Raw genomic sequence first — 12045 nt, 5'->3', positions numbered from 1 at the left:
ATTATCTCCCATGCTGGGCTCCCACAGATGTGTTCCTTGATAATTTTGTCAAAGGACTTCCCAAGAAACGAGGTGAAACTAACTGGCCTAAAGTTACCTGGGTTCTCCTTTCTCCCCTTTTTTCCAGTCCTCTGGGACCTGGCCAGAGCATCATGAGCACTCATACAGCTGTGCCAGGGGCACTGCTATGACCTCCAGCAATTCCTTCAGTACCTTTGGATGAAGAGCATCCGGACCTCCTGATTTATACATGTCCAGCCCCTCCAAGAGTTCCCTAACTAGATCATCCCTGACCCTAGGCATGGTGCCATGTTCCCTGAGCCTGTCCATAATCCTAGTGGGGGAGTTGTCCTGGTCCCTGCTCAGAAATATGGAGGCAAAGAATTCATTGAAGAGATCAGCTTTTTCCTTTGCTGCAATCACCAGATTGCAAAACTTGTCCTATAGGGGCCCCATGTTACCTGGTGCCTTCTTCTTACTCCCTATGTATTTGAAAATGGACTTTTTGTTATCTTTAATTCTGGTCGCTAACCCCTAATTCCATCTCTGCCTTGGCCTTCCTAACCGCCTCCCTGCAATCACAAGTAATGGAGCTGTAATCCTCCTTGGTGATTACCCCTTGTTTCCACTGATTGTATGCCACCTTTTTTGCCCTCAGGCCCTCCTGGATGCCTTTACTAAGACAAGGGGGCTTTTTAGCATTCTTGGTCCCCTTTGGTTCATGTTGGGACTGACTTCCTTTGAACTCAGAGGATTGTCTCCTTAAAAAACAACCACCTGTCCTGGACTCCCACCTCATTGAAGCTCTGAGTCCCCAATGTCTCTCTTACTAATCTCCTTAGCTCATTGAAGTTGGCCATCCTGAAGTCAAGAACTTTTGCCTTACTGCTTGCTTTCACCACCCTGTGCCGGATAGTAAATTTCAGCAGACGATGGTCACTGGAGGAAGAGTACCCACAGATCCCTACCTACCTAGGTAGTTGAGCACCTACAGATCCCTCACCAGGTTATCACCTGTGGCAAGGATCAACTCCATCAAGGCATTTCCTCTGGTGGGATTATGTACATCCTGGGTTAGGTGGAGGTCCTGTATGCAGGCTAAAAACCCACATGATCGTTCAGCCGTGGCTGACTGACTGTGGTGGTGCAAGGGGCCCCTCATCAGTCCTGGAGACATTGTGGAGCTCCAATCTTTGCTTCCACAGAGAGGCTCTGTGTGTGTGTGTGCGGGGGGGGGGGGGGGCGGTAACTGCAGCTGTGCCAGCAGGCACACATCCCAAAACTTCTGGGCTGGATTATATGACCTGCTGAGACAAAAACTGCAACAAAAAATCAAAAGATAGCCAGGTTGATTACTGGCTACAGAGGGTGCAACCACACAGCTTGGTTGGAGAAAAGGATTATTAAAAGAAACAAAGGGGGAAAGCCAGGCTTTCCCTGTAGGCCTGGGCTGCAGGTAGTTTGGGTCATACAGCTCCCCTGGGAGCAGAAGGTTACAAACCTTAACCCTGGCCCAAAGCTGCCAGGATTAGAAACTCCCTGGTTTCAACCGTGTTTAAAAACTGCCAGGCCTAATTCCTGACCAACTAACCCAAGGAATCAATGCCCTGTTCCCCAGGAATCAATGTCCCAATGCCTTCAAGCTTCATAAAAGGGGGAAGAAAAGGAAGAGAGAGGAGTTTCCAGACATGGGGACAATTATCATTCTCTCTCTCCTCTACCTGAGTTTCCCTAAGGCCTAGCTGACTTTATATCCCTTAGCATGACATCACCTTAGCCTTGGCCAGTCAGGGAGTGCCACTCTCCAGTCTCTTTTACCGATTGGCCTGAAAAAAGGCTTTGACCTCCCCTGACCAATCAGGCCAGGGGATGTTACATATTTTATCCAGCTTTCTATGTGCAGGGCACATGACCAGAACAACAGGAGCCATTTTGCCCATATAACCAGAACATATTTTCTTTTCAGCAACAGGCCAAAGGAGAAAAGAAAAGGGGTGGGGGAGGGGGAGATAAATACAGAAAAACAACACACAACAACCAAAGGCACATACTCTTCCATATGTATACAAGCCTTTGATTCACCAGTAGACACTCTACTGGCGGTGACTTTTATCTTGTCAGAAGTGGTAGAAGTTTCTACTGGACCATCCATTTTTGGTCCAGTAGAAACTGTTTGAGTGCTTGTACAGCTAGGGTTTCTACCAGTGGAACTATGATTCCATTGATAGTAATTTAACATTTGTGTACACCCTCAGACAGCTTCTTTCATTTGAGAATACAGCCAAAGGAGACTTATAGTTACAGACTTTTGGTTATAACAGTCACCCAGGAAATGGAAGTTTTAGGTTCAATTTCTTCCTCAGTCTCAAGGCATAGCATTCAAAGACAAATTTACCACTGAGGTGAGTGTTTCTGGGTGGTGGAGGAGGAGACAAAGTGCTTGTTAAAATTGGATTATCATGTGGTAAATGGGGCAGGATTGCTGCTTTTGCCCAGCAAGCCAAGCTTGGAGAAGGACACTTTGGATTGGTGAAACATTTCCACCAATCAGGTAGCAGCTGGGGGGAGGGGGCTTGCCCCACCCCTGCTTAGAGGGGCAGGGGCAAAGAGCCCCTGGACCTGATTGAAGACTGTGCTTTACAGGTCCAACAGACTTTGGGATGCGGCCTCTGGTGTAAATAAAAGTCCAGCATGCTTTGCATGCTGGGCCGATGCAACAGGAGACTCAAGAAGAGTGGGGCCCAGAAGAGCTGGGGAGAGCTGCCCAGTGCATGGATCCAGTGCGCTGGAGAGCCCCTGAAGGCACCACAGGTCTAAGCAGTGGGGTGGGGATCCAAGCGGTGGGAGGCTCCAGTGGTGCACAGAGCTCAGACCCAGGGAGCAGCTTGAGGCTGCTTGGCTCCATCCATGGTGCACAGGGACAGTGCATAGAGTCAGGCCCTGGAGTCACTTGGGGTGGCTTGGGCCAGTGGTCCCACCATGAGGCCAGGCAGCCAAAGCCACTAGCATGGTTTGGCATTGCAGAAAAAGCCCCCGGAGCCCTGAGCAGGTACCAGGAGAGAAAGCCCTGGCACGAGGTTGGACAGCCAAAGCCCAGGTAGTACGGCTTGGCTTAGCCAACAGAGCCCTCGGTGCTTGGAGCGGGGCACAGGGCCATCGGGGAAGCCCCAGTGGAAGGCTGGGCCCAGAGCCAGCAGTGATGAGCTCCAGGCAGCAGGAGGTCCCTGGGTGCCTAGAGCAGGGCACCAGACGATCAAGAGGAGCCAGAGGCACTGCCAGAGAGAGGCCCCTGCCCGACTGGCCATCAGGATATGAGCCTTGTCTGCTTCAGAGTGGGAGCAGGAGTTGCTGGGAAGTGGGTCCCACAGGGGAGGCGGCCTTAGGAGGGGAGATTCTGCAGCCTCCACACTCCTTCATTGTGGGGGGGTAGGTGTGTCCACATCCCGGGCCCTAAAGGGGAGGGGCTCCAGGGAACACCCCATGGAGTTCTGAGTGCACTTCATATTTTGTGTTTGATGTTTGTTTCATACTGTTGATGTTAATATAGTTATGAGTACTCCTTAAGGGGGTTTATACTGGGTTACCTGTTTTGTTACCTATGTATGTTTACTGCCTATTACCTGAACTTACCTATATCGTTGCCTGTGTACTTCTATTGCATTGCTACCTCAACTTACCTGGGTTTATCTTAGTTGATGCTTATATGCGTTTACTGAGTTGTTGTCTTGACTTACCTGTTCCAGGGTGTTAATGTTCATCTGTGCAAGGGAGTTAATTATTGCCTGCGCTATGGATCACCTGTACTGAGTTCCCAGTTACCTGTTCTATGTTTTGCAGTCCCTCAAAGTGGTGCAATGTGTTGAATGCATGTTATTGTATGTGGTGTCACATACCACTTCTACTATAAATATTTAATGTATCTTATTTATATTTATTTTGTATAGCAATGCATTTGTATATAGTTAAGTGCTTTGTCCTGGCCTGGTTTCTATAGAAAAAAGAGGGAGCTGCTCCCTAGTGGCAGGCCCTTCTCACAGCACTCTTGCCTGACCACCCCATCCTTTCCACTTGCGGACAGGGACCCCTGGGTGTACCCAGGATGCATAAACAATGTAAGAACCACAGGACCAGAAACAGAGCAAGCAAAAAGAAATTGTGACAGAAATTTAGTAGTCAGAGCACTAAGTTGACAGGAAGAACTTGTTAATTCTGATCTTTGTTTCATGGCCTGGTTATGGTTGTAATCTGATGTAAGTGTAAAATGCATAAATAGTCTCAGGAAGAGAGCTCAGTATCCAGGACAAATCCCCTCCCTGCCCACACATATTCCATTCAAGTGCTGCTACAGCGTCCGTTTCTCTCTTGATTATCTCATTCTGTCCCAAGGACTCTGTCATTCTTCTCTGCACAGTATCCCAGCTTCAACAGAAGCTTCTGCTGAAACTTGCTTATAACTTACTTGCAATCTGGTGGTTGGGCACTCCCCTGGGAGGTAAGAGATGTTGATTTGAAGCACTTCAGACTTAAGAGGGTATGAATACTTGGGTATATATTAATTCTTGTATGAATGCTCTAATCGCAAACTACCACTCCAAAGCATAGACTACAATCGCTTCCACTGGCTATATCTTAAAGAAAGAATAAGTAATATTCAGGTAATTGAAAGAAAAGTTATAGGTGCTTTTGGCTCCAAAGTAGATGAAGAGGTCTCTTACAGTGATGAACCAGTGCCTTAGTTCCAGAGGGGTGGGATTTCAGACACATCCCTGTGCTTAAAGTTTTCTATCAATTTGCACTAGATGGTTCCTCATTCAACATGTTTGTTTCTTGGGTTGCTTTCCTGATGCACATTGCCTCATTATAAACTACATCTAGTCACCTAGTGCTAGATTTTGGTTTCCACTTCAGGACCTAAAATGTAGGCATTACAGAATTAGCCATTTATTGGATCTGGCCCCAAAGTGCATAAAAGGCCACTTTAGTTCCCATTGCCTCTAGGGAACAGGAGTGAGTGCTGTGACTGGTGTCACCTTTTTTGATCAACTCTATAAACCCTGATTTTCTATAAAGATCTTGGCAACAATTTATAGACAGTAAGATAAATGTTACTGAAGCTTGGGGCATTGTTCTCATAACACATTTTAGTTAGAGGTGACCCTCATTTATGGCAGAGCAGAGCAAAGTAGTTAGCTCTTACAAGGCAGGGCAGGGTTGCCTTTAAAGACTAACATGTTCAAAAAGACCTAAGCTTTCATAGGCTACCAGATACTGATTGGAATTTGAAAACCTCCCAAACTATTTCCTTGCAGACTGCATTACTAGCACTTTCTAACCGTAACTGTTAACACTATACAGTATAGTGTAACACTCTACATTATACACTATATAATCGTGCCTTCTGAAAATCCAGGGAAATGGCATCAGGAAAAAACACCTGAATATTATTTGAACAAAGCATAAAGGTGAATAATTTGATCTCTAGCATTTTGAACCTAAGAAAACAATGGTCCTTTTTTTTCCATTTCATTTTCTTTGTCTCAAAGGAAGCCAATCCTTTTTGGAATCCACTCTATAGAAACCTTCATTTAATCAACCACATTAACTAAACTAATTACAATTTTCAGTATCTGACACTCCCAGACCTCCAAGCAGAATTACCTTGAAGTGTTATTTGTACTGAGCCGTTAGTATTCAGAAGATGTTGCTTAATTTCTGCCAAACTCCTGAGATTTGATAGCTATAATGTCTGACTTCTATTTTCTTTCAATAAAGAAACTGAAGTAGTATTTTCTTTGAGATGTATAACCCTATCAAAATGGATAACATCTGAATGACAGAGCACTAGAACTAATAAAAATCAGTGACTGTGTGATCAAAAGCCTGTCAGACATATTTATCTGCCACGTATATTATTTAATGTAGAAATAAAGCTTGACTTTCATAATTTTTTTTGTCTGTGGGTTTGGGCCATTAAAATGCAAAGTTCTTTAAATTATTGAATGTGATTGTAATTGTAAGATAACACAAAAGGCCTTCGATGTTAATAGCAAACAGAGACAAAGAGAGGTTTTTGTCTTTGAGAGGGTAACACACAAAGGCAACAATTTGAATATGATCATTTTTCATTTAAATAAGCCTTTGCTATTAAAATTTGTCAAGACTCGGGTATTATTAAAGCACTCAGTCCTGTGTGTTAGAGGTGTGATGGAGATGCACTGCCATAAAGTTAGCCTTAGGACATACCTTGATTAAGAGAGGAGTTTCTGGGGAGTCTTATGGCATTTAAAGGCTCTTCTCAGCATGGAGAGCAGTGTGCAATAGAAAGACACAAAGCTTGGCCATATTTTACCCCTGTATGTCTGTTGAATTGCCTACTATGAAAAACATCTCCGACCTCACAGACTCTTTATGCTACTTGAGCATATAGATTTCTATTGTGACCAGTCACCCCTATGTCCTTTCATTGTCTTACATCCTCTCCCACAATTATACATTCTATATGAAAATTAAGTTCTCATCCAACTCCCTTTAATAGACATGCAGGGCTAAGCACAGCATAGCCCTTAATGGGTAATAAAAGGATGATTGGGCAGTAATTGTAATTTTCACATTGCAATGAGAAACCTTTCTCATTAGAAACTATGTTGGCTTTAGACAAAATAAATTATTTCCCTCATGCTTTAGATTGTTCTTTCTCTCCAGTTATGTATCACAGTGAAGGACATGTGATGAGGGCTGCAATGGAGGAGGCACATTGTGGAGAATATGTGATCCCTTGGCTGTGTACATGTGACACTACATTACTGCCGTAACATGCTACGGCGTTGTAATATCCACAGGTGTCTATATGTGACTAGCAACTAATTTGACACAGTGGCATCCTCCCCTCTTTATAGCATGCCACTATTGCGAAGTAGCTGCTAAAAATAACCATGCACTGCCTGTACAGTGCAGTACAGGCAGTTCCTGTGCTGTGCTTTAGTACTTCCAAAAGGAAATACTAAAGCATGGTGCAGTAATAACTTTTCCATAGGGCAATGTGTAGCTGCATCCCTTGTCAAGCAGAAATACAGCTCTCAGATCAGAAATTAGACTTGGATTTGGTCCATTTTTCTATTAAATGAAGCAGTTATACACAACTGTACAATCTCTGTGATTTCAAGATGGACTTGATCTGCATGTCAATTTACATACATTTGCATGGCATTGTATTTGGAGATACATGACTCTATTATTATCCATGTTTATATTACCTTGCTGAGAAGAACTGCTAAAAAAAGAGTTCTAGTTCCTTTTTCTCACTTACATGGAAGCTTTCTAAGCCTCTTAATTGGCATTTTTGGATCTTGATTATGCTTTGGTTTAAAACAAGTAGTCAGAGTCTTCTGCAATTCTCATGCATTTCAAATGAAGATTTCAAAAGATCAATGATTTTTTGTATTTTCCCATCCTAAACCTCATAAACTCCTAAAATATAAACTAGATTTTGGACAGACCTGATTTTTTAAGTTGAAGATACAAGTCCAAATTTCACCCTCACCAGCACTGGAATCACAGAATCCTAGAAGAGTGGGTCTGGAAGAGACCACAGGAGATCATCTTGCCCAGTCCCCTGATCAAAGCAGGATTGTCCTCACTGTAGAAAGATTCGAACTTGCTCATTACTTCCAAGGATGGAGATTCACAACCTAAGTAGCTGATTCCACCCTCATAATGAGAAAGTTTTTCCTATTATCCAACCTAAAGTTCCCTTGCCACAGTTTAAGACCATTCTTCCTTGTTCTGTCCCATTAGACCACAAATAATAGTTTATTACTATCCTCTGTCTAACTACTCTTCAGGTATTTGAAAACTGTTATCAAATTCCCCACAGTTGTCACTTCTCCAGACTTAATACTCTCAGTTTTAACCAACTTTTTCTCATAAATCATGTTTCCCAAACCTCTATTCATTTCTGTTTGAACTATTTCTAATTTGTCTGTGTCTTTTTTGAAGTGAAGTATCCAAAACTGACAGTATTCCAGATAAGACTTTGTTAGTGCCAGAGTAGAAGGATCTCTTCCTTTGACTTGCAAGTGACATACCTATTAATAGAGTGCAGTAGGCTACTGGCTTTTTTTCTTTTTTGAATAAGCACACTATTGGGTCTTAGTCACTTGATAATCCTTAATAGCCTGCCTGTCCACCTCTGCAATCCTGCAAACAAGACAATAATTCTGCAGCCCGTATTTGTGCATGCAATTATTCCATCCCAATAATTGAAAGGATTTTGTACTTTCCCTTACAGAATTTCATTTGTTTAATTTCAGACCATTTCTCCAGGTTATCAAGATAACTTTGGATCCTAATTTAAGCCTGCAGACAGGGTGCAGCTTCAGTCCTATCATTAATCATTAATGACGTTAAACAATACTGGACCCAGAACAGAAAGGTACTGAACCTGGCTTTCTGATTTAGACCTCTATATAGGGTAATGCACTATTTATGAGACATGTTTAATTATATTTTTTTAAATATATATATTTGAATTTTAGCTTTTCCCAATGCAAAATTACTGGATCTCTTCTGTAGACGCAGCACAATTTCTTAAATCATGATCTGTGCTGAGCCAATATTATATACACTTAATAATAGGGGTTCCTTATATTCAACTTTAATTTCCTTAAATACATTCTTAAATTGAGAGTGATTTAGATCACAAGATCTAAAGACATTTCTCTTGTGAAAATAAGATGTATTACGTTGTTGAAACTTCATAAAGAATATGCACAAAGCATTTGATCATCTGTATTTTCAAGGATAGAAAAGGGTTGTAATCTTCTCAAGAGTGTTTTGGAAAATCTGGATTTGTTTTGATTCATATACTAGTTTTTCTTTATATTAATTTTCTTATATTATTTTTTTTCTCTGATTACCTGACTGACCAGTTCTCTCAGTGTGCAGAAATCAGCCTTCCCAAAGTTAAGGATTTCTGTTTTAGTGGGGGGTTTGCCTGTTCTATGGTGAACTAAAAAGGTGACCAATTCATGGTCGCTGTCACCCAGCTTCCACTCGATCTGCAGATCACTCACCAGGTCCTCCCCTTTGGCCAGGATCAGATCTAGCAATGCCTCTCCCCTAGTTGGCCCATGGACCTCCTGGGTTAGGTAGAGGTCATCAATGCACGTGAGAAAACTACGCGACCTGTCAGATTTGGCTGTGTGATCACCCCAACAGATGTCAGGGAAGTCGAAGTCTCCCATGATGATCAAGCACTGGGAGTGTGCAGCTTCGACCAGATCCCTAATGAATTCCCAATCTAGGTCTTCCTCTTGATAGGGGAGTCTATAGTAGATTTCTACAAGTAAGTCACCCTCCCCATGTTATCCTCATAGCTTGACCCAGAGGGTTTCAAGACACCCTTCCTGGTTTGGAAACTCAATCTGCGGGGAGGTGAGCTGATCTTTAATATAGAGAGCAACACCCCCACCTCTCTTCCCCACATGGTCTCTCCTATACACAGTGTAACCATCTACTGCCACCAACCAATCATAGGTGGAGTCCCACCAGGTCTCTGTAATTCCTACAAGGTCATAGTCATTATCACACATGAGAAGGGCCATTTCCTCATGCTTGTTTCCCAAGCTCCTGGCATTTGTGTACAGGCAGTTAAGTTTGTCATGTGAAGCCCAATGCTTCCCTGCAGGGATTTCTTTATCTTAATGTCCAAGAACGTTTAGTTTCAGAAAACTGCTTAAACTGTTTCATGTCCATTTATGAGGCATGCTTTTAATACTCTTTTCCCTGTTGTGATTCCCCAAGAGCACTTCCCTCTTCAATTTCTCCATTTGGTCAAGATTTCATGGAAAATAAACTAGAGCTACATAAACTAGAGTAACATATTGACACTGACAGTAGGATGTTAACACAATTACAAAATTAGTACAAATAGAAACTATGAATAGTTATTTCCTTTTCTCATAGCTACTTATTTAAAATATTCATCTAATTAAAGAACAAAGTGTCAAAATCCAGAATGAGGTAGGGTTGATCATCTTGGATTGTTCACCCTGTCTAAATTGTAGCTAAGTTCAATTAACAATTTAAAATAATTTGGATGAGTGAACATAGTTCTGTTGGGGATGTCCACATTTATTAAAAGAAAAAAAGAAAAAAAATATATGAGAGAAGTTATTTTTTAACAGAACAATAGAGCTCTGAGCCTGCCTATCAACAAGGAAGGAGCAAATCATTTTCATTTGAGAATTGTTATTACCTACAACATCTCAGTCAGTGAAACGTATTTAGAAATCATGTGACCATATTTAGAATAAATTGCACAATGGGCCTGTCTACATGTGTATTTATGTGCACCTAAACTTAATGTGTCTATGCTTAAGGCGCTTAAACGTGATTTAGGCGTGCATCTACATATGGACATGATAATGCACATTAAGGCAAGGTTGCATTAGTGCATGTACAGACCTGCTAATGTGCATTAACATGGTGTGCATCAATGCACACACATCACATTAGTGCAAATTAGTGTATCTGCACAGGTACTAATGCAACTTAGCTATTTGCACCTACATTTGATACCTGCTTTATGCCTCACATAGCCTTAAATCACCATTTTACAGGTGCATTAATGGCGTACATGTGTAGACATGCACCCTTAATGCATCTTTAAAATGGCTATTTTAGGCTAAGCCCACTTAAAGGAGGTACATGTAGATGTGGCCAGTATGTAAAAAAACATACTAGTTGATTTCACTTTCATTTTCTTGAGCCATCTTCCATATGATGGTGATGGAAACATAGCAAATATATTGGGATAGCAGTAATCTACAAATGAATAGAAGTTAAGAAATAGGAAAAGTATGCTAGGAATCATAACTTAGTTACCATTTGGGAGCAAAAATCTAAATTAGTGAAAGGAAATAAGAAAACATGTTTTCCAAAAGATAAAACAAAAAGAGCAATCAGTTGTGTAGGAGAAAATGGTTACTTAAACACAGAACTCAGATTAATCAAAATTAAGCCAATTCAGCTGACCAAAGTGAATGGAGTAAAATAATAGAAATGCTGTTGTTCAAAGCTGCCATGTTTATACAAAGAAAAAATCATATTTTAGTTAACACATTTTTGGCACAATTTCTTTTATAGAAACCAATTATATAAATTTTCACCCATCTGCATTTCCCTTACTTTTTCCCAAGAAAGGATATTAAGTGATGAACTTCCTAAACCAGTTACATTATTTGTAGCCCATTATAATAGATGCCAGTCTCTAATTTAATTAGATTTATCTCATTTTAATTATCTATTAAAATCTATTGCTAGATTTTCTCCAAAATACTTTTCCAAGATACTTCTGACAAAATGTTCATGTTGACAGCTTGCCATTCTACTTAAGCTGTTATACAGCCTAAGTTAATTTGCTGGTACTTTGAAAGTCACTTGGCAAAACTCTGTATGCATATATGAGTTCAAGACAGAATTACAAAATTTTGCTCTAAGTTAGAGTAGCATACATCCACTGATTTCTGTGGAGTTTCTCAGTGTTTATCCTTGTGTAACTCATAATTGAATTTTTTTTTTTACTATATGATTATGGTTTAGTTTGCAAAAGAATTTTAAGACATGAGGACCTATAGCAGAATCCAGTAAATTAAGTGTCAGTTTCTGATTCATCCTAACACTGATGAATAGTTTATTGCATGAATCATCTAATTGGAGTCAATGCTACCATTCATGTGGCAAAGTGATATTTAATGTGAATAAAAGCACTGGAATCAGGGCCAAAATTAATCTGTAATTAGTAAGGGAGAAAAACAATTTCATTTAAATTAAAGGCTTAAGTAGAGAAAATAAACTAGTATTCAGGTCCAGGGTCTATTTGACTCCCAAACTATGGTATCTTTAATTAATTATGAGAGCCAGTTTCCCTAATTACAACTGACTTACAGAATCAGTCCCAGTCTAACTAATGACATATTAACCTAGAAAAGTAGAAATGATTACCTCTTTGCATTTCTTAAATCAACAGAAGAATGCTGTTTTTCC

This window comes from Alligator mississippiensis, chromosome 1, assembly GCF_030867095.1.
Source record: "Alligator mississippiensis isolate rAllMis1 chromosome 1, rAllMis1, whole genome shotgun sequence".
In the NCBI taxonomy this organism is placed as follows: Eukaryota; Metazoa; Chordata; order Crocodylia; family Alligatoridae; genus Alligator; species Alligator mississippiensis.
This window is presented reverse-complemented; position numbering follows the sequence as displayed.